A 23,492-nucleotide genomic window follows, 5' to 3' on the forward strand; every position below is an offset into this window, starting at 1 on the left:
AACACTTTCGAAAAAGACTACAAACCTAATCTTGTCAGGAAATAAAATATCTTCCACCTGGACCAAAGAGTCAAAATAACAATCAGGAAAATTGACGAAATTAAAAAAAATTATTCTGTACAGGACTATTCAGGGTTTAGATGAAGAAAAAAAAAGGACTATTCAGGGATTTGATTTTAAAAATGCACACTCTGAACAAATAATTAGGAAAAACTCAATAAAACCATACCGTGTAAGACCTTAAACTGATCTAGAAAACACCGCGTAGAATCAGAAATCTACGTAAAAAACTTCAAACCCAAAATCTTCAGAATTCTGTTTTCTAGGTTCTTCGTCTTCCTTACCTTGTTCAGGTGAATCGTTGACAAACTGTTCAAAACCGATCCTTTGATAGTTCAAGTTTCTCATTCTTACTCGAATTTTTTTTATTGTACTCCTTTTTCGCTTTCGAACGTTTTTTTTTTTTTTTGTCAAACGAGCATTAAGTGAAAATGTGAAAATTTCATTTATTGTCTTTGCAGTAGATTAAGGTGGTTAATGAGATTGAGTTTCGAAAAGTTTGCATTCGACGTAACTGTGAAAGTTTTTTTAGATTTATTTTGTTAAAAAACGAGCTGCGCAAGAGATCACTTACCAAACCGATACTCTTTTTTTATGTAAATCTGCCAATAATTATACGTGAAATATGCAATAAAGATGTATTGAAATAGAATAGGTTGGATCGCTCAATGAAACTGCGATATTTTTAAGCAAAATAAAAAAAAGTTATTTCTCTTTCTCGAGAAGCGTCGTATTCCGGCAGTACAGAAACGAAACATTTGCAATTATGATTACGCTGCCAAATTGCAATATTAATTAATGTTCCAAAATTAAATTTACTTCCAGTCCCCTTGAGTCAGGTAGATTGCCAGTCGGGAACAGAACCGAGGCGCATTTTGCGGTTCATCGTCATAAATGTATTTAATCCCAGCTCTGCTTATTACCGGTCATATCGCATACAATATTGTAATAAAAGCCCATGCACCGATGCCACAACCAGCTCCAATAGAGAGTCTCCATATATTGAATCTATGCGGTTCGGTATTTGCTGATACCCTACACTGTAGCGCATGTGTGTCCACACGGCTCTTGACGCGGCAAATGACCCTTCGAAAACTACTCACCAATTCGAGATCAAGAAACGTTACACAATTAAGTGCTATGTGTGGTCAGGTCAATCAACTGAAGCATGGTTGATGTATCGTTAATTAAAGGCAACGATTAGAGCGTGGCGTTCGCAGTGCCACCACAATTATCCAGTTTTGTATTCACTATACAGTGTTGTGGTGTGCTCGCATCTCATATAAACATCTGTGTTCGACATTTCCAACGTGGTATATAAGCGTGACAGTCAAAAAATGTGAAATAGATAATTCGGGTGCTTATACAACATTATCACCGGCTCTAAACAAATTATACTATACGACAAGTCTCAACATCGGTGTACGGCACTGTAAGCGCACCCACTAACCAGTCGAAATGGTGAGCGGTCCTATCTACCCAAACCAGAGTCGGTTTAATAGCACCCGGATTCATTTTGCGGGTAATACGCCGAATGTAGAGAATAATGACTGGATGCTAGCATAAATCGAAGCGGACACCGTTTGCGGTCATGTTTAATAATTTTGGGAATTGGATTCCAAATGAAATACATTTAAGCCTCGAAGCTATTAATTGCCGGGCGGTGTAGAGTTGATCAGATGATTTTTTTTCTGTATATTAATAGAACTGGAACAATCTACGATAGCTTAACACAATTGTGAAAAATCCCGAGCCTTCCGATAAATTTAATTTTTGATCCTCCAAACCCAATGCATACCTGATAGCCCACTACATGTCAGCAAATGGTATGATCATATGCCCACTAATCCCGTTCATCAAGCCAACCAAAAGAGATAACAAAGAAAATTGTTATTACTACACTGCCTCCGTGTGTGGTTCGTCATCCTCTCCGGCAGCACAATTGCAGCGAGCGACAAGTTTTATCCTTCCAGCCATATCATCATGGACAGAGTTCATCAGAGGAAAGCACGAATAATTAAGAATATGCAAACCGTAGAAACCCGGCATTCTTCCACCCTGACGATTATGCATAGTTTTTCAATTTTACATTATCGCACCGAGGGCACCACATTGCACAGTGACAAAGGAGTCAAACATTGACGGTCATTTTAATTGAGATTAGCTTGCAAAGGACGAAGGTCAGCTCGTAACCATCAGCAGAGATTCCACCTCCACGTACGGGATCTGATAATGTCAGTGAAAGATATTCGGTTGCAAGCGTATATTTAAAATTTCAACCCGATAGTCATTCACTGTGCGATGCACAATGCCGTTATGGTTGCAGGAATAGCGGAAATCGAGGGCACAATATTAATAGACTTTCCATTGGGGTGTATTGCCGAGCGGCACTGGGATCGCAGAGTACACTAGTAATATAGATGTCTACCGGTGGGGTTAGCGATAGCGACCCACAAGCGAGTGAGTCACTTATAGAACAGCGATGAGATAGCCGAGCATAATCTGAAAGATAATTTTAAGCACGTTTCCATTCGCTGAGCAGAGATGAATGAATTATGTCAGGAGCAGGACATCACTTTGCTACGTTCCCCCGGGGTGATCAAGAAGGTGCTAAATTATTTTTTAAATATTTAATGTTATTATGATAATAAATTCAGTTCGCTTAGAATAAAAAATTTACGAAATGAAAATTTTGCTAGATGTCCAACAGAATAAAATATTGATTGAAGTAAACCACCCTCAAAATTTTCATTCCTGATAGGGCAACTGGCGGCGGTACGGTTGGCACAGCGCATTATGCTTTGAACTGTCACGATTGTTTAAAGCTCTACCCACCACTGCGAAGGGCATCATTTTTTAGTAATCTCCATCAATGCATAGCAACCACGGACGAAGAGTTTAAGCCTTGTTATAAATCGCCGAGCTGAAGTGCAACAGCTGATGCTGTGCTATGTCATTATCACCCGGTCACCCGTCACGAAGCACCGGCGGTACTTATTCTAGTGACAGCCATTGTCACAAATGCTGTGCTGTATTCATTTTGCATTACTGCCCTTTCGAAGACCTGCACCCGATACCATTATTGTTTATATCTGCCATAAAACTTGTGCAAAATAAGGTTTTTCGGCTCATAAATTGCATCGCTTGTGAGTTGTGGCTCTGTCATATGAGAAATTTGAGAACCTCTTGCGCCAACTCAGCAAAATAAAAATTTATGAAGTGTATGACCTACTTTTCCATTCATGGCTGTAAACTTATTAAGAGCAAAAGCAGATCATGCCTCTCATTATCTTAAAGTAGCAACATACGATAAAGTAATTTTAGGTTACAAAAAAGCACAAATAAATTACAGTTTTCAGCATTTCGTATATGATTCCCAAAAGAATTTACGTAGTTTTTGTGTGTTATAAATTTTATACCCGGCAAAGGAATGTGTCTACGGTTATTGGATGAAAGCATTTGTTGTTCCGCTGTGAATATGTATTTGATTTCGCAAGGACCAGAAAAGTGATTGGAAGTGGCAAACCGAACGACATTCGATATGTAAACATTAATGATTAGAGACACTAAATTAGAATTCCAGCTTACTGTCGATTAAAACAAAGAGCGGGTGGATTGTGTGCTTAGTATAAGTTTACATTTCATGGGTTTTTTTTTCACCAATTTTTTTTTTCTGACGTAGGACTACGTTTTTCCGTTGGAAACCATTTTGAGATTTCTCTCGCATATTATGAAACATTTTATATGTAACATTTCTTTTTTTTTCTATTCTCGCTTATTTTCCGTCGGTCTAGTTCCGCCGCTGTTTGTTGTACCAATCACCGACGCCCAGGAAGGCGACTCCACCCAGGACCCTAACCTGCTGATTAACGGACCGGCGCCAACGGCATTACTTCCTCATGCAATGGAAGGCATGATCCCAGAGATTTTTCGCCTCAGAAAAGCTCCCGGTGTCGGCTAGAATTGAATCTAAACCAGTTAGGTTGGTTGTGAGGGGATCACGCCACCCCACAACCATCGACACTTATGTCGGCGGTGGCATTCGAAACCGGGTCACCAGCGAGGTTGACGGAAACGTTGCCAACTATGCTAAACCCCCGCTCATGAAACATTTCAGTCATGTATAGTAATGTAATAAATCGACACACATGTTTATGGTTTATGCAACATTCGATTCCTGTATTTTATAAGATTTGTTATTGGCATCAACAGTACGACATAATATGTTATAATAGTTAATAATAAAAAAAAAAAGAACAAAAAGTCAAAATGCAATTCAAAATTGATATCATACAGCAAACCACATGCACGCTTCCCATACACAGATATTGCAAAAATGTACCAAATATTGCCTTTACACATCGCATCTTCATCACCACCACGTGACTGGTCGATTCATCAATCATCCAACTGTCCCCATGGAAGAGATGGTCTCATTTTCATGCATAAAAGCTGCACAGGTATCCGGCGTGCATTTATTTTCAATCTGGCTTCCGAAACAAGGGCATCAGCAGCAGTTCTTAAATATCTTCCAAGAGATGATTCATATGAAGCACATATAACTATACAACATTTTCATGTTCCGTCATTCTTGCTTCTACGTTTACGAAGCTGGTCGATTTTTCTCTAAAGCAATGAAAACGACCAGCTTCGCTTCATTCAGCCAAGTGCATTCTCGTCATTCATCTATCAGATACGAAAGAAGCAACACCAGCCAGCAGCAGTCGCTGTTCAGATAGGCTATATAAGCCCACCGTCAAGTGTATTTTTGTTTTCAACGGATATCAATTTCAGATGGAGTAACCATCTTCTACTGTCGGTCGCGACACGGCAGAAGACAGTTTCCTACTGTAGAATAGACAAAGTGGATGGTGGCTCCCGTGAATGCAGTAGAGAAAGTGCTCATTAACTTTTAACTGAAAGGAAATTCTGCATTTGTTTAATGATTGGGGGAAATTGTTATAATACAAACACTGTCCTTCTCATGACAAACAAATCTCATGACAAAGTAGACCAAATTTACATGAGCTGGAAGAAATGATCATTCTTTGTTTGAGAGACGACGCGACGGTTGTTTTACATTTACGAGCGAAAGCCTACTGCAATGCACGCTACGGAAGCGAAATCAAATGCAAATGCAATGGATAGTTTACCATCCTGGTCCCAATTTCGGCAACTGGTAGCGTAGGAAACGGATATGAGTCGGACTTCGTCAAGGTACCGCGTCTCTGGACTGGCACCTGCATCGAACTTCCATAAGAAAATCGTATGACAGCAGATTGAAACGATGAGTTGGTACACGGTGCAGGGGTCTCCGTCCCGTAAAACAGGCCTTTCAATACGTTCCGAGTCCATTACCTGGTGGAATCAGGCAGGAGTCTGGTGGGAATCAGATGATTTTTTCTGATTTACACAGGTCGAAGCGTCATAGTTGTGCATAAGGCTACCCAAACCATGACCGCACAGCTTCGGCATAGACCACCATGGGACCACATAGGCGACTACTCCATCATGGACAAGGATAGCAGATAGAAGGGGGACATCAAACAAGAAACAGAGGCTTCTTCTGCTTCTGCTTCGGATCCTAGGGAAAGGTACAAGCTTCGGAGTCTCACTTCGGAAGTGACTCTCCAGCTTAAAAAGCTGGACGGAATCTCCGAGGGGTGCAACGTTGCACAAGCCCTCAAAGAGAAGTGCGTGGTGGAGGTGGCCACTGAGTCAAACTGCCTCCATCGGGGATGTATCCTTCCAACTAGCATCTGCGAATACGAACCTGGTACTGAAGGAAGGCAAGGTCGGCTGGACAGTATGCCCTCTAGGTATACTCTAGTAACTGGATGTTTTCTTCATGTGATTTGAGGGCCCGATAGGTGTTGTGCAGGTGTTATGGAGATGCAGGTCATAAAGCGAAGAATTGCGAGAAGTCTCTCATATTCCTGGTATGTTTCGGAAAACGGGATGCCAAACACTCCCAGGTGCCCAGCTAACAAGCCGGCTGCGGAACCACGGGTGTATAGGGTGATGCAACTGAAGCTGAAGCACTACTACGCGGCCCAGCAGCTATTATATCAAGAAGCCTCTGTATCGGACATCGTCATCGTATCGGACCCTACCGCATTTCTCCCGGAAACGGTATTTGGGTTGCGAAAAAGTCCAGTATAGCGGCCATAAGGACGATGAGCAGGTTACCGGCTTAGAAGGTTTTGCAACTTCTGAAGAGGACGCCAAGGTGAACATAGTGTTCTTCTGCAGTTGTTATACTCCGCCACATCCCCCCAATTTGTCCCGAGTGCGTGGAGGCGGAGGAGACTGCTAAGCATGTCTTCTTCGTATGCCCCCGTTTCGTAAGAGCGAAAAGCGACGTGATGGCTGTGAGCGCGCCGGGCCTCTCAGATTGTCCGGGAGCTGTAACGTGTGTGGCGGGTTAGTTACCAACACGCTAATGGTAGCTAATTACCAATCTCCAAATAGTTGGCTAGGAGATTACAACAAAAAGATGGTGCATCACGCACAAAAGCCACTCCCCGACGTAATACCCAACCGTCGTTCCGGGAAGATCAGGGCTGGAGATCGAAGGGGTTTTGGGGAGTCGGGACAGGGATCAGTAGGTGTATGGGGGAGTATAACTACCCCTGCATCTCTCCCCTAGTTTCATCCCCACACCCTAAGTTCTCATCTCAGGTGTCTGTTCGCAGATTCCTCCGCCACCTTAAAATGAATACTTCGCCACGTTGGTCTATTCAAAGGCTACTCAGATAGTCGATCTGTTATCTATGGAGCTGATGGGTCTTACGCCGCACATAGGAGTATTTGACTCAAAAAGTTGGCCAAAAGTCCGAAATACAAAATACACGATTTTCATTATTTTTAATTGATTTTAGTTGAAACATACCCTCATGCTATCCCAGAACCCATTGGTGTCTTATCACATAAACCAAACTGTTATATTTCTAATTTATCCCACAGTGAATTGGTCAGTTTGGAAAATACGTGCTACTGCTCGAGTGGCGTAAAAAATTGAAAAATTTTGTCAAATAGTTTTTCCCTCTCACAGGACATAATCTACACGATAAGTAAAATGTTTTGCAATATTTAAAACGTTGAATGCATAAAATAATCATGGATTGTTTACGAAATAAGTGATTGTGAAAACCGACCGCGAAAAATCCATAATATTGTGAAATTAATTATATGATTCAGTAACCTTCCGCGCAAGTCCCGTCGAAGCTTTATTCATTGACAGAAAGGTCAAAGCCTTCTGTAAATATACGAAAAGAAAAATCTTCCTCCTGGTTCCTCTTTTCTATTTTATTGACATTTTATTAAATGAAGATTTATATGGAAATTTCTAAATCTTTGTTTTATATCATGTGTAAAAAGACACTAAAAAAATGAAGTAAGCTAATTTAAAGAATTTTTTTTATTTTAGGAGACGTTTCGAATGGATGTCACCATTTTTGTGTTGATTATACGAAAATAACACGTTTTTGATATGAATCTAACCAATTACTACCAAAATAGAGCGACTTGGACTTTTGGCCAGCTTTTTGGCCCAAATACTCCTATGTGCACCGTTGGAGTGGCGGACGACTTCAACGCTTGGGCTGTTGAGTGGGAAACTCGCTCTATGATTCAGAGGGGTCAGATCTTGTCGGAGGTCAGGTAGCCGCGCAAACGTCGAGGAAGCGACAAGAGTAACGACCGGTGAGCTCATTATGATCGCAAACTCCCTGAAGGTGAGCAAGACACCAGGACCAGACGGGATCCCGAACCTGGCCTTTGAGACGGCCATAAAGGAAGCCCCCGGGTTGTTCAGAGCGATCATGCAGAAATGCTTAGACGACTTCCTCTTTCCGGATAAGTGGAAGCGACAGAGACTGGTTTCACTACCGAAGGCAGGGAAACCACCAGGTGACCCATCGGCATATAAACCAATCTGTCTACTAGACACGGCGGGCAAGGTGCTTGAGAGAGTAATCCTCAACAGATTTGTGAGATTCACCGAGAGTGAAACCGGTCTGTCAAGCAACCAGTTCGGCTTTCGCAAAGGTAAGTTCACAATGGACGCTGTTCTCTCCGTCACTAAGACGGCTGAGGTAGCACTCCAGCGTAAAAAAGGGGCACGGACGATTTAACTCTAGAGGTCTACGGCGAGTCAGTCAGCGTAGTTGAGGATTGGATGCACTCCAAGAAACTGCATCACAAGACAGAGGTCATTGTAGTGAACAACCGTGAATCAGAACAGAAGGCGGCGATTAGTGCCGGTGGCTGCAGTTTCACCTCAAAACGATCCTTGAAACTCTTGGGGGTAATGGTCGCTCACGTTTGAGAGCCACGTCAACTATGCCTGCAAGAAAGCTTCTACGACTATAGCAACATGATGTCGAATAGCTCAGCGGTGTCTAGCAGAGCAAAAGCTGTAAGCTAGCCTGGCTACGTCCATACTCAGGTATGGCGGACCCGTGTGGTCGAAAGTGTTGGGTACTACGAGTTACCGCAGCAAACTGGAAAGCACCTACAGGCCCATGTGCCTGAGGGTTGCATGCACGTATCGAACCGTGTCATACGAGGCAATATGCGTGTTCAGCATCATTGTCAAAGAGAACGTAGAGTGCTTTGACCAACGTGACACGAGAGTTATTCAAACCACCAGAAGGTCAACTTCGATGACCAGGTGGCAGCGGGAATGGTCCAATTCTACCAAAGGTAGATGGACACACCGACTCATCCCGAAGATAACCGGATGGATCGAGAGGCGCCATGGGTAAGTTAACTTTCCTCTGCCACAGATACTGTCAGGCCATGGCTGCTTTTAGCAGTACCCGCACAAGTTTGGGCATGCGGAGTCACCTACATCCCCACAAGGTGCGGACGCGAATGAAGCATGCGTTATTCGTTTGTCCACGTTTTGCTCAGATAAGGAGCCAAAAGTTGGCAGTGAGCGGGCCGGTTACTACTCCGGAAAACACAGTGGGAAGGATGTGCGAAGACGAGGGTACCTGGAAAGCAGTCAGCACGGCTGCTTCCTAGCTTGTTCTTTCGCTGCAAGGCATCAATCGACGGGATAACCATCGAAATGCCAGTGAAGGCTGAACTTGCTCTCACTTAAGCAGAAAAGTCAAAATATTATGGAATTGGCGCCTGTCGGAAACTACAGCATTACCTCATAGAGATCTTGAGGGTTATGGTTGACCATAAACTCCCATTTTGGGAGCCACGTCGACTACGCCGGGCCTCATCATCAGGAGGGCCTTATCGGCTATTGCTACAATATCTAGGTATCAACAGTTATCGTGATAAACTGGAAAGTATCTATAGGCTCATGTGCAAGTGAGTTGTGAGTGCGAATCTTACAGTGTCATACGGCGCAATCTGTGTCTTGTCCAGCATGATGCCCATAGGCATCGTTATTAAGGAGGACACAGAATACTTCGACCAACGTGACCCTCGATGTCTTGATAGCAGTGGAAATGGTTTAATTTCTCGAAGGGTGAATGGACGCAAGGACTTATTCCGGAGGTATTCGGTTGGGTCGGGAGGCACCATGGTGAAATGAACTTCTATCCGATACAGATGCTGTCACACCCTCTCTGGCAATATTTATACAGGTTCGAACAACGAGATTCCCCATGTCTCGAGTGCATGGATACAGAAGAGACTGCAGAGCTTTCTTTTCATTACTACAGAGTTCTTTTCTCACGTGTCTGTGAGCAGATATCCCCGCCAGCATGAAAAAAAATTAAAAAATTCAGTAGGTGTAAAATCGTAATTGTTATCATAACTACTGCAGGCATGTCCAAACTCACCACACCACTACGTGTGTGTTTTAAGCGATGCCACGGAGGGTATTTTCATTGCCCTTCAGTACTTATACAAAACGAAAACCCACAGTGTTCTAAATAAAACAGCCCTTCAGAAGCGTCGGCAAACACAGGCCCGAGTGTTCCCGACTTCGTGAGCCCTCGGGAGCCCGCTTGCTAACACGTGTTTTCTCAAACGCTTCATTTTTGTAAAAATACATATGAAAAAAATATTGCAGATAGTTGTATGCGATGACTACCGTCAAACTATCCATTTTTATACCATTGTCGATCTTGTCGTGGCGACCAATGCTTGTGTGTTCCCCGAAACTGCGAGCCCTCAGTCGCCTCATGTGCCGAAGTTAAAAACCCTAGGTTCGTGTGTTAACGAATAGCTCTCCAGTGTTTTGTCTTTAGCTAGCGACCTGCGTGGTGTGTTTGTTAGCAGATGGGCCACACGTGCTTTAGTGTGCTGTGTTTTCGCCATACCTGCTACTTAGAGAACGACAAAGTAAGTCGCGAGATAAACGGATATCAGAAAACGATTCACTTTCGGATGTTCAGATATAACGCATATACAGTTTTCATGGCAATACTTTTTATCAAATTGACATGTAGCAGCTACAAATTTTAGCGAGTGTCTTAAAGTACACATAGGCCGTAGATATTTCACACATCACATAGCGCTTTCAAGTTAGCTTGTCCCAATAGGTGTGATATTCGAATTTAAGTTTCGCGTAGAATATAGCATCATTTACCAAAAGTGACCATAGCTTTGCACTCAATTCTAATACAATTCCTACACGCAAAAGTTCGAGCTTTAATCATCCAATGTGTCCTTTCAATTCGCACAGAATTTGCTCTGACTTCGCACAACCAATGCGTGATACGCATAACGCAAAAGTTGTACAAGGAATACATTGACCGAGATCAAAATCAGAATATGTATCATATACACAAAAATCGTAATGTCTCGGTAAACTTCGGCTTCGGGCAAACGATCAGTTTCGAGGCGCTCAAAAAACCGTTCTTTACTTTCGCGAGCCGGTGCGTATCAACGGCTCGTGCATCCCTTAAAATCGTCAGCAACCGAAACAGCCAATAGCGAGCCTTGTTGCCGCGAAAGTTATTGACGCTGGTGCCAGTAACGCAGAACCGAATGCATGTGAATGAAACCAGAGTCATAATGAAATGCAAAATGTTTTGGACTAATCTCATGTTTTTGTTTATTGTTAATGATTGAATGATGTTTTCAAATGACCTGATTCATGAAAGTGAATCGATCAGGCAATAATTTCTTCAATGGAGTCAGTACCCAATCTATCAGTATTGATTGCTGGTTGCACTGTTTTAACGATGCCAACCTTCTGAACATCGGCTGATGCTTTATAAGTGTAGTGGTTTGGAGCTGCGCAATACATTCAAAATACGCTAGAGCATCAAATGCGTTATGCCCAACGCACATGCGTTGTACTGGTTCCAATTTTAATCAGTAAATGCGCTAATTTCGCTCATAAATAATCTGGTTACGCACACTCCAACTTTTGCGTGCATCCTGTGATACTCTATGCTAAACCATTCCGTACATAATTATTATTTATTTATTTATTTAAGACGCTTTACCACTGACATGGCAGTCACGTCTATCCATTCCGTACATGATCCCGAAAAGAACTAACAGTTATAACTCTATATGATTTACTTCAGTACTGTTACCAAAACCATTATCAGCACATTATTGGCAGATAAAATTACATAGCGAAATAACACAAATTCATTCGCATGACAAATTTGGTTCATCGTTATCTCTGCATGTCTTAAATTCATATTCATTCATAGCCAAATTCTTCAAATGACAATTCATTGACAACATCAACGTTTCTCGATGGATAACAATGCACACATACCTCAGCGAATAAAATCGCATTCGGAAAAAAAAAAAACATGTGAATACCTATGCAGATAAGCGGTAAACTTCTCACTTATCTCTAATCATATCCTGCTTTTTTTCAATATTGTACTAAGCTTGTCAGCTCCAGCAACTGCAAAGTTAACGACAAACCTTTTCAGCTGCAAAGTGCACTTTCACTTGTGCACATTCGCCTCATCATCGCCAACGTAGTCATCGTCATCATAATCCCGCAGTCAGCTCCCTCGAGCATGCTTTAGAATTATTCTACGTCTCTCTCTCTCTCTCTCTCTCTCTCTCTCTCTCTCTTCCTCGTTTTCAGGATACAAAGCAATATCTTCGTGTCTCAGCCGTCCGATGCACGCTAGGTGTGGTCTTGAGTTCTCATAACACCTAAGTGGTAGCACACCGCGGATGGAATTACGGAATTATATGCGGAAAGCACACACTCGGTGAATAAGATGCTGAGTTGGTTAAGCTGAATGGCTCGGAAACCTGTACGGTTCAGCCACTCGCACGATAGATGGTTGAAAAAGAAAAACTATCAATATTAGCCAAGGCATGTTCTTTGTTAGCCATCCGGATTGTGATCCTTCGGTGCTCTAACTCTCGAATAAAAGCTCACATCGTTTTAACACAAAAGAGCACCAATTGCGATACTCCTGGGTCCTGACCTGAATCAGAACATGAATGGATGGAGGATGAGTTGATTTTCCGTTTGGGTATTTTATGCTGAATGGGACGTGATGTCCATATAGAATATTGCACTGAAGCTGTCTGAGCTTGCGAAAAAACTAGTGCCCAATAAAACGTTTTCCATACAACGTCACTACGTCACGGTAACCGGATTTAATTCTATATTGAACTTTCTGAATGTCGAAGCCGCAGTCCAAACGTCGAACTCAAACACGTTTCATGCACGCAATGCAATGTTATAATTCATTACAAAAGACTTTCTGTTTCTTGTTCGAAAAGAACTTGTGTTTATGGCAAGTGTAGAAGAACTGAATTATGAACTTAAGTTCTAGTGTTAATGGAATCTTCAATCGAATAAACAAAACCAATTTAATCACTGATTGAGGTAAAAGAAAATTTCTTTGAATTCTTGGAATGAAACCAAATTATCAGGACCATTTTCTAAGAATATTGATTTTTAGTTAAACAGTAAGCTTTTATTTTTGAGCGAAAGTACTAATTCGATTCCCAACTAGTTAATATTTTACATAAACACAAGGACACCAAGGTATGTTTCTTTTATATGGCCTTTCCAACCTCAGCTGATGATGACCGCAAATACGCTGGGAAGCTCAAAAATTCCAGCATGGTTATGGCATCGGTTTTCTGGGATGCGCGTGGGATAATTTTCATTGATTATTTTCAAATAAGATAAGCCATCAATAACAAATGTTATGCGAACTTATTGGAGCATCTGATTAATAGTACCAAGAACAAACGGTAGCACGGTGGCGAAAATCAAGAAAACAAGATTCTAACTACTTTACGCACCCCATTTACCAGATAATACTCCATCGGATTATTCAGTGATAGAGTACAAAAACTTTTCCTTACGCGTGAACTAATTGACCAAATTGGGTCAAAATAAAGCTTCAATATTCATGGAACACATACATAGTTCAAAATAATTCATTTTGGGATATTAATATTTTAGCAAAGATTTCAAAAATTTCAAGACATTAATGACCAACAATTACGGATTCGAAGCACCACTCAAATTACTTACACAGCGCAAGTGAAGCAAATACACAAAGCATTTCATGCACCCCCGAGCGCTTAGACATTTCTTTCACTAATTCCGGTAATGGAATGGAGATTAGAGGTAACATCATGTAGATCCTTTCCTTCAACACTAAACTTTCCACGAACGAAACGCACCGCACAGGCTGGCAGAATCTTCACCAGCTGGGTCAGCTTCACCAGCTGAGATTTGCAAATCTCATACCCAACATCGCCGTCCAGCTCTGTGTGTCCAGAACAAAGGAATAATGCAGCAGCCACATACAATATGCAGACCAACTAGCAGCTGTCACTTATAGTACCGGAAACTACGGAAAATGGATCTGCTGTGCATAGTGTATGACGAAGAAACAGGCCCGGCTTCGGTATTGACACACGCGTAAACGCAAAAAGTTTATTTCCTTTCAAGGCAAATCACAGTTTTAGGAAGAAGTTCACCAGCCCATCAAATTTACATTCTTTTACCTTTGAGTATGGAGAAGAAAAAAACTCCAAGAACAAATGGTTACAACCCGGAGCACTTTATTCTCTCGTCAGCATGTTTGGTTTCCACTGTAATGCGGTAAAAACCGATTTGCTGATAAAGCGCTTTCTTTTCAATCGTACAAGCCTAGCAAACAAATAATAGCACTGCGCTATTCGATCACGACACGTACACGTACACACCCCGTATCGTATGTCCTGGGTTCAATCGAAATAGGCAAATAAAATCGATCAACCAACTGTAAGCGAATATTAAAATTCTAGAACGGGTATGCTGGGTCTGAGCCTTATTACGGTATGGGATGACATTGAGCTCCGATTTGCATCGGTATGCTCTTTTCAACAGGCTCGTTTAGTATTATTTGACACCGATTCCGTGATACGATTCAGTGGGAAAACAGTATTCATTTTAAGCAACGCATTCATCTGCAGCCTACAATGCAGATTTAGTAACCGTTTATTGCCTCAATCTGCTACATTTTTCAATAAAACATAATAAGTGTTCTGCGATTTGTATGTGTAACAGTATCTTCCGTTTGTCATTCATTAAAAAAAACACTTACATTATTGTTCGCAAATGATTTTTTATGTTATGTCTTTTCACATTATCGGAAATTTAGTGTAAAAAATCAAAGAGGTTTTGTATTAGACACAATTGTAAGGTTAACATAAAATTATGACAGCTTGTCTTGAGTAAATGCAGTTCTTGCCAAAGGTTAGTGAATACACTCAGTTGAGGTGAATCCATCTGATGGTCTGAGCCCGTAATTTTGTTTCTACTCTCTCCTGTTTTGAAATCATTGGTATTTCTGAAGAGGAGCATTGTTCAATTGGCTTTAAACGATTCGAAAAAATTTTTGAAGCTTATTGAAGGCACAGGGATACATTTGACGCATTAAACCAAATTTCTACATTTTTCTATAGTACAATATTTAACGATTGCAGCAAAAATGAAGGGAATCTATTGAAAACTGTCTGAGTTATAAGCATTTCAAATTCGTGACGCTCTCGATGTTTTCGAAATTTCAATTCCTATCCTACAATGTCTCCATAAGACGTAATTCTACGTCAAAAAATCAAAGACAGCTACAGTGATCCCATCGTGACCATGTGCAATCGTGACCTCCACCAACGGGTTTGAGCCAAGCTACATAACTATTTGGCTGCACATATTTAACCAATACATATACTTGGTAGAGTTCTTAAAAAAAGTGATATGAAAAGTGAGAAAAAAAAACAAAAACCATTCGATGACAGATTAGATTCTTACTGTTAGCCAGTGAATAAAAGGCGACGCCAACTGTGCTCACGACGCGAATTGGTCCGTTGGCGCGACAAAACCTCATAACTCCTTAACAGTTGTTTCCACAGTGTTCCACCTTCGGCAATGTTGTTCACCGTGAAAACATCTTCTTGAAAAATGTATTCAGGCAGCTTAAATTTTTTTTATACAGATGGCGCTGACATCTATCTTCTGAATAAATGGTGTTAGCCATTTTGTTTCTTCGGAAAAGTTGTTTATATCATCAATTGACTTAAAGTTGTCGAACATATTACAACTGTAGGACTGACCGTTAACGAGATAATATTATTTTCATTATTCATAAACCCAAAATTTCAGTAATGAATTATAACTGAAACTTAAGTACATATGTTTCATTTTCAGATATATTCGAACTTTCGAGTCATCATGAAATGAATTATTGAAGGTTTGTAGTTGCCTTTGTATAGTTTTTTGTCAACCTATGATGTGTAATCATATTTGAGAAAGAATATAAAATATAGTTTTAATGTTATTGTTTGTGATAAAATGTTTCAAATAGGAACATTGTTCAATTAAAGATTAGTTGGTCATGTTCCCTTTCTAAGAGCTCCTCTTGTTTAATTTTATGCCAGTTAACATGAATACTAAACGCTTACTTTTGTTTAAAACACTGTTCAAGTTCACCCAATAACAAACTGTTTCCTAGTACTAATAATTATTTCCGAGGGGTCTTCATACTACTGGACGTCAGTTTCGAAAGACCCCCGAACACAATCATGGTCGTGTTGCATACACCGGCATTCAGCAAAACCTATTGTAGGAAAAACATCGATACGGAACCTGCTGATAAACGATTTTTTACATTAATTGACATGAAAACAATCGTTGCGAAAACTCGAATTACTCGGTAAGTCGCAACTAGTAGCAGCTGATTTTTGGTTTAGTACTAGTCTATACCTTGTATTTTAGTACAACAATAGTGTCATAGCAGAACAACGTAGAACTTTATGTTTTTCATATTGCCGAATATGAGGAAAAATTACAAAAAAAAACTTGTTTAACACACTATGCCTCCTACGAACCTATTTTCAACAAAACTGTCTTAAAATCACATTACCTATTAGTTTATACTCTGTTTTATGAGGATAATATGAGTTAGCTAATTAATTTCTAAGTATTTGCATGCCCTACTGAAAAATATCTGCGAAATTTTTTTCATCCATTTTATAAGCCTTGTAAATCTTCACTTTCACAATATTATAGCACATTTTCTAAATTATTTTTCAAAGTGAATTATCATGATTTCCAGTCGATAACATGTGTACTGCAAGTAGAAAATAAAATGAGGCATGAAAACTGAATTTCATTTTATTTTAATTTTGTCGCGACTTTTCTGGGTTCTGCCCCACAGTGCGACGATAGCTCGCTTTCTGACATTTTGCATAAGAACACCAAACTGAGTAGGTAGGGTAATCGCTCCTATATTCATCTCAGTACCTATATTCATCTAATCACGCCTTTATCGGCAAATTTTACCATATTTTCAACGGAAAACTTTCAACCACTTGACAAAATCGAGAAGCAAATAGATTTACTTTCAAAAATTTGTAGAAATTAGACGGTAAATTGGGCAAATAAAAGAAATAAGATGAATATAGGTGCACCTAGCAGTTGAGGTGAATAATGGAGCGATTATCCTATATCTTAATCAAAAACAATATCGCACGCTAGCCTGTGGGGCTGATAGCGATCTTGATCAACTAGATTAGTATTCGTTGAGAGAATTCGATATCGATATTGTTTTTGGCACATTCTGCATGTTGTAGGATACAACGAACCCTGCGCCCCAGTGCTGAGTCGGAAAAATTGTTCGATACTTACTTACTTTTATATTATTTTTGTATGGATATTCAGTATGTTTTTTATCAAATGTCAGATATGCAGAAGATGCGGAACTCGAAATAGCCAGCTTGCCGAAGATGTAATGGTACCTAAGCGTTGGCCATCATTAGTTAGCCACGCATCTCATCATCCACATGGATCCCTCGATTGATTGATTTCCGAGAGGGTGCTACCGACATCTGAACGAGATGGCGCGAACATATGTAGAGCTTCTAATTCATTTAGTTTCAATAAAGCGATAAGTCTGTGTTTTGAACATGGCTTGCATTCATTTGCAAGAAAGCAAATGTTTGTATTTTACCTGTGTTATACTAAAACAAAGGTTATAACATCGGTCGAAAAATGCAAAAAACAGTAATGCTTTATCAATGCACTACATAACATTGTAGTAAAGTACTTAAGATGCCTATTGACTTCGCCGAAGACACTGAAGAGCTGGAAGGGCCTTGAGAAAAACTGTAGCTGTTTAAAGTTGAATATGTCGAATTAAATGCTGAATCTCATTTTTTCTGCCAACACGTGCAGTGTCCCGGCGTCAAGAGGGTTTTCATCAGAAGTAACCTGTCGTATCGAGTTTATACACTCAGCTGGATTGAGCAAACAAATTTAGAGTAATATTCTAAGCGTAGGTAGGATCTACAACGTGTTGCAGAGGTTACTTCTGATGGGATTCTGACTGACGTGACGAGTAATACTGATGTCTTGAAAGAAAACATGCCGGTAAAAGCAACTGTACCAGTTGAGTAAAGAACCGCAGGTCTCTCGTCGTCTATGATTGCAGCGGTACTCTTCTATTCGTACATTTCAGCGGTACACTTCTATTTGTACTGCAGCGCTACTAGTCATATTGCAGTGGTACACTTTTGTTCGTATATTTCTATACGTGTGCAATCGAGGAAAAACTGCAATGCTGCTGTTGATGGTGATTGAAAGTTTATCTCATAAATATGATTACCATAAATTACTCGACAAGAATTGTAAATTTTTGCAACGGACATTTATTCAATTTTATCTTCGATATTCACTAAATAATCGTGACCGGATAGTATCGAGTTCCTAACTATATACATTTATAGAAGAGTAAGAGCCTGCGAATGCTTGTGAATTTTTTGTTTATTTACTAAAAATAATTCAGAATCTCTTTTTAAATTTCAAAATTGTTATATGATATATTATTATTCTAAGCTTTACCGTAATAAACGTATATTAGCTGTCATCGTAATACAGCGAATGTAGTTGTAGGCAAATGAAAAAAAATTCTCAAGCAAAAAACGAAAATGGAATTGTTGATTGCTACGATTTTTCGCTGGAACTTGTTACTAATTTTGTTTAAAATATCTTCTTATGTTTTATGAAGAAAAAAAAATCTTCTTATGTTTGCCAATTAATGAACCTTTGTAAGGGCTTCCATATTATTTTGAAAGTAAGATCCATATCATAGATTTGATTTAATCAGAGTTAAATAAGGCAAAACCATTCATTATGATAACGTAAGTATTATTGGATTTGGTTTTTGAGGATACAGAGGTAATTCTGACTTTGACGCATTACGAGAAATTCCTGGTGTTTCTTCAACAAGCACGATATGCTTGTACTTTGTCAAATACATGTTGCTTGCACAAAAAAACTACAGGCATAATATCGTCAGATATAAATGATATTGTTTCGAGTATTGTCGATTATATTTCAAAAATTGATTTTCAGGGGAGGCTGAAATCAAAAATACGTACAGTCGCTGAGCAAACACATTGATTCTGTCAGCAGACTCTGTATATTTTGTAACAAAAAATCCCCTAATTACAATGTTTAGTCCCACGTCACCATTTCATACAACCCTGGGGCTGTATACCTTGAAGTATTTCCATACAACGACGCCCCACTCTAGTATGTATGTTGTCTGTATGTATGTGACACTAAATACTAACGCACCTTGCTTACAAAACGCAATATCCGATTTTGATGATCCTAGACGCAAATGAAAGCTACTGCGCTCCCCCAGAGTGCCACCGAGTAGATTTTCGATTAGTGGCTTTGATTTTGAAATATTAATCAAAGAATATTCTTATATAAAACATTTAACTTTTAACGCAAAATGAATAATAGTGGTATGTATGTGTATGTGTGTATATACGTATGTATGTGTAAGAATGTTACACATATATGTGTTATATCCAATGTTGTTAGTCTCGCTCATAAACAGCATGCAACACCTCAAGTGAAGTTCTAATTGCTACCGATACCACACACTGGAGTATTCTCCATCCAAGCTATTTCTCGTTCTTTTTCGCTATCTTCCTTGCTCGCATTCGCTCCCGAAATCATCTGCACACACTCGCGTCTACTTCTCTTCTCGCGTCGCCTCCTCTATTCGCAAGCACAACTAACCGAAGACAATTGTTTCAAAATGTATTGCGATGATTGCGGAGGGACGAAAAAATATTTCGAATAGGGTATCGGACTACTTCGGTAACGGTTTTTTCGGCTGGTTTTGCATTATAGCGAATTTCTTCATTCCATCAGCTCACCTATTTTTGACTTGGAGCCAACTTAACTGCTGTCAAAATCCTTCTAAATTTACTTGATTTTAACCAAAGCGCACCGTAACACGCGCATTTTTCAGTTTAAGCCCATCACCGCACTTGCTTAGTTCGTAAACAAATATCTGGCATCTCTTATCTTACTTGTGTCGTAAATCGCGATGTCGTTTCTTTATTTACACTGACCCTGTGGAATAAAGAAATTCGCTATAAGACTGCTGTAAAAAAATATACCAAAGCAGTCCGATACCATACTTTACAGATGTTTCGCCCCACTGTCCTCCTAGTCGAACAACTTTAGTCGAGTACTCCAACCCACAAGCAAGAACTCGCGTACACTTTTACAGTCACTGACTATCAGAGCCTGACAAAGTCGTTTTCAATTGACAATTATCAGGTTATAGTGACGCTTTGACCCGTCGCTTTCAATTGAAAAGCTTTTGTATCATTCTCAAGCTCTTCGTGAGCCACATGAAAACTACTCGGAAGCTCTTGCTTTGATTTTGACAACTGAAGGGCTAGAAAGTGATACACATGCGTTTCAATTGAAAGAGAATATTATCACCGTCACTCTCACATGACTATTCTCAATTGAAAATGACAATGAGCGCTAACGGAGAGGGGGGGCTTCCGTACAGTACTTCGCACAAATATGTGGAAGAAGGAGAAAAAAAAAGTGACAATATGAAACGGAGGACACCAACAAGTCACAAGTTTCACAATCTGAGGTGGTTACGCAGCGCCAGTGATCAACAGCGAAAAAAAATTCCGAAATATTGATCAGAACTTGAGTGACGTATTCATTGGATGCCATTACCGTTTAACTGCGGCTTGCGGTATTAGAAAACTATCATCATACGACGCGATACAGTGCTAATTTCAATGGAGACGCTAAAGAAAATGAAAGAGTCTCTCTCTCCGTCAATTGAAATAGTCATCGGTTTCATTTGAAACGATCCGATGAACAACAGACGATAAAGAGAAAAAGAAGTTATTCGATGACAGCAACCGGAAGGAATCAAGTGTAAATGAAACTGTTCGAAACGAAATGACAGCGTGAAATAATCAGTTTCGTTGGTTTGTTTCGAAAATGTTGAGCCCTGCTGACTATCAAGACAAATGAGTTTTTGCGTGCTGGTGCACGTTGGCTGCTGCTCCAGCTTGTGCATGTAGAATAAAGAGTATCTCGAAAGCGTGTGTGCAAATGACTTGCGAAGCGTAGCATATGTCTCATTATCAAGCAGAAAAGAGGAGAAATGTTTTGTTTTTTGCTCGCTTTGCAACGCTTATTATATCATAATCTGATACAACGTTCTTCCAGAATGCATTATCCGATATTGGTGTTCTCAGGCGCAAATGAAAGCACCTGAGATGCCCAAAACTCATACTGAGCGATTTTTCTGTTGGTTGCTGAAATTTTAAGATATTCCCCGAGGGTCATATTCAAGTTTTGGAATGTTATTGGAGCCTTCTACTTGCTCTCTCTCTCTCTCCTGTTTACCTCTCTATGTTTATTTTTCTTTACATCTCTCTCTTTCTTTTTGTCCCTTTCTGTTACTTTTTTTGGCTGCCTCTTCCTCCAGTTTTTTTCTCTTTCTTCTTTTCTCTTCCATTCGCTTCTTATTACTTCTTCTCATTTTCTTTGGTTTACTTTCAATGATCGCATTTGGTTTACCTTTGATTGAATGATCGTATTTGGTTTACCCGTATAAGAAATATAGTTTAATTTTGTTCATTCGTTATTGAAATTGGGATTCTTACTTAGGTGTACGATTTGTGGATAAAGGGCTGTCCACATTCCAAGTGGACAACTTAGAGGGGTAAGGGGTACGCAAATATCCACGCTTGTCCACGGTAGGGGGGGAGGGGGTAAATAAATATTGGCCTACAATAAAAAATCTACAGCTGTTCTGGTTTTAGCGTCGTTGTCGTTGTATTTGGGATAAATTTGGCTTCTAAGGTATGTTTCTTTTTTAATATTTTTTTTTTTCGTTAGCAGAGGTCATTGAGGCACTTTCAAAAAGGCTCAATTCGGAGTAAATTTTGTCTTTAGTCTCATTCATCTATCAATCCACTTTTCGCTGAATTTGGGATCATTTTCCGCCTTGCCCTTTTCTTTCAGAACGCTTCTATTCTTCAATCAATTGGTTGAATTAAAATCATTTTCTATTTTACCTTTTCTTCTCCATACAATTAATTTATTAATTTGAATCAAATTTATGATCATTTTTTAATTTTTTGTTTTTTTTTGCATTTCAGAAGCGTTCCTAAGCATTTTCACCCATTTCATATGGGATCACCTGTCATTACTCCACAAATAACTAACTAGTACTTCTTATGAACAAACGAGTTATTGTTCTTAAATTATTTAGTATATAAAAAGCTTCAAAGAATAACAACAAGTTTTAGTTCGTTTTTATCTAACTTTTCAGTTTTACATTTTGGAGAAATGGTGTCTTCTGGCAAATTGTAGATAATATTGTCAAAAAAAACATTGCTGATGACATTTCTCTTCTAATTGCTCTTGTTTCGGAAATACACTGAAACACAACTTTGTAGAAGCACAGAAAGAATGGCTTCTACACAGACCGAATAATTGCATAATTTTATGAACTTTTTTCATTTACTCACCAAATACTAGTTTTATTGACACACAATAAATTGTATGAATGCCCCGTATAAAGTAACAAAACATATTCTAAGGTTACTAAAACATAAAATAAAACAAAAATAACTTTTTTGTGTTAAGAGCAAAAGAAATGAAAATTCTGCAAAGCTTTAGAACATATTAATTTATGAAACTTTGTTACATAAACAAGTATCTTATCCTGATTCAGTACAGAGTGAGAGAATAATTTATATAAAAAATTACTTAAAATTTAGTTTCTCGTACTTAACTTTTGTTAGTTACTTTTAACAGGTAAACGTTGTTTTAAGTAATCGTTGGGCACACAAAAACACACTTTGAAAAAAGATTCTTATTTCTAGAACTTTTCTTTGGCATATTTTCATATATAGATTCACGATTCTTTGTAGATTTCCATGAAATATGTGTTTTATTTCGTTTTGTGCTTTGATGAAATGGTCTAGATATTTATGGAGGCTATAAAATCACAAATTTTGTCAAGCACCAAAAGCTTCTAGAACATCTTTGCCTGTAAACTTAATTTTAAGTAACTTCTATATAAAATACTTTATAACTATGTATCCAATGAAGATAAGAATCTCATTTATTAAGCAAAGATTCATACATCTACATGTTCTAAAATTTGCAGAATAAACCATTCCTCTTTCTCTTAACACAAAAAAGTTATTTTTTTATTTTTGTTAAAGTAACCTATGAATAACTTTTGATACTTTAAAATCATGCGGGGAATTCATACAAACAATTGTTCCGATGACACCAGTAAGCTAGGATAAAAGCAAAAGGCGCTAAGAAACTAAGCTCCACTTTTTAAGGGTGGTTGAGTCTACGTTACTTATTGTTATTGTTACGTAGGAGGGAACCTCGGAACCTTGGACATCGACTATGCTGACTTCCCATACTTTTGCATATAACACAACGCGTCGAGCTAAATTCATTAGAGGAACAAACTAAAAGTTTTTCAGCTCCATATGTTCTAAAAAAATTTATGTTGTATGGTATGTTGTAAGACATTGATTATTTAAAATGATAATCAAAGTATAAGATGTGAAATGTGACGTAATAGGCAATGAAATATAAAAAATGATTTTAAATTTTGGAACCTTTAGTATAAAATAAAATGTAAAATCTTCTTTTT

The 23,492-nt window shown here is 39.2% G+C and overlaps 1 protein-coding gene across 4 annotated transcripts in view; it reads right to left on the reverse strand.

Moving 5' to 3' along the window:
* LOC129725894 (muscarinic acetylcholine receptor DM1) overlaps nt 1-23,492 on the reverse strand; it is a 297,734-nt gene that overhangs the window by 115,474 nt on the left and 158,768 nt on the right. The window lies entirely within an intron of this gene.

The sequence above is a fragment of the Wyeomyia smithii genome, chromosome 2 (assembly GCF_029784165.1).
Source record: "Wyeomyia smithii strain HCP4-BCI-WySm-NY-G18 chromosome 2, ASM2978416v1, whole genome shotgun sequence".
NCBI lineage: Eukaryota > Metazoa > Arthropoda > Insecta > Diptera > Culicidae > Wyeomyia > Wyeomyia smithii.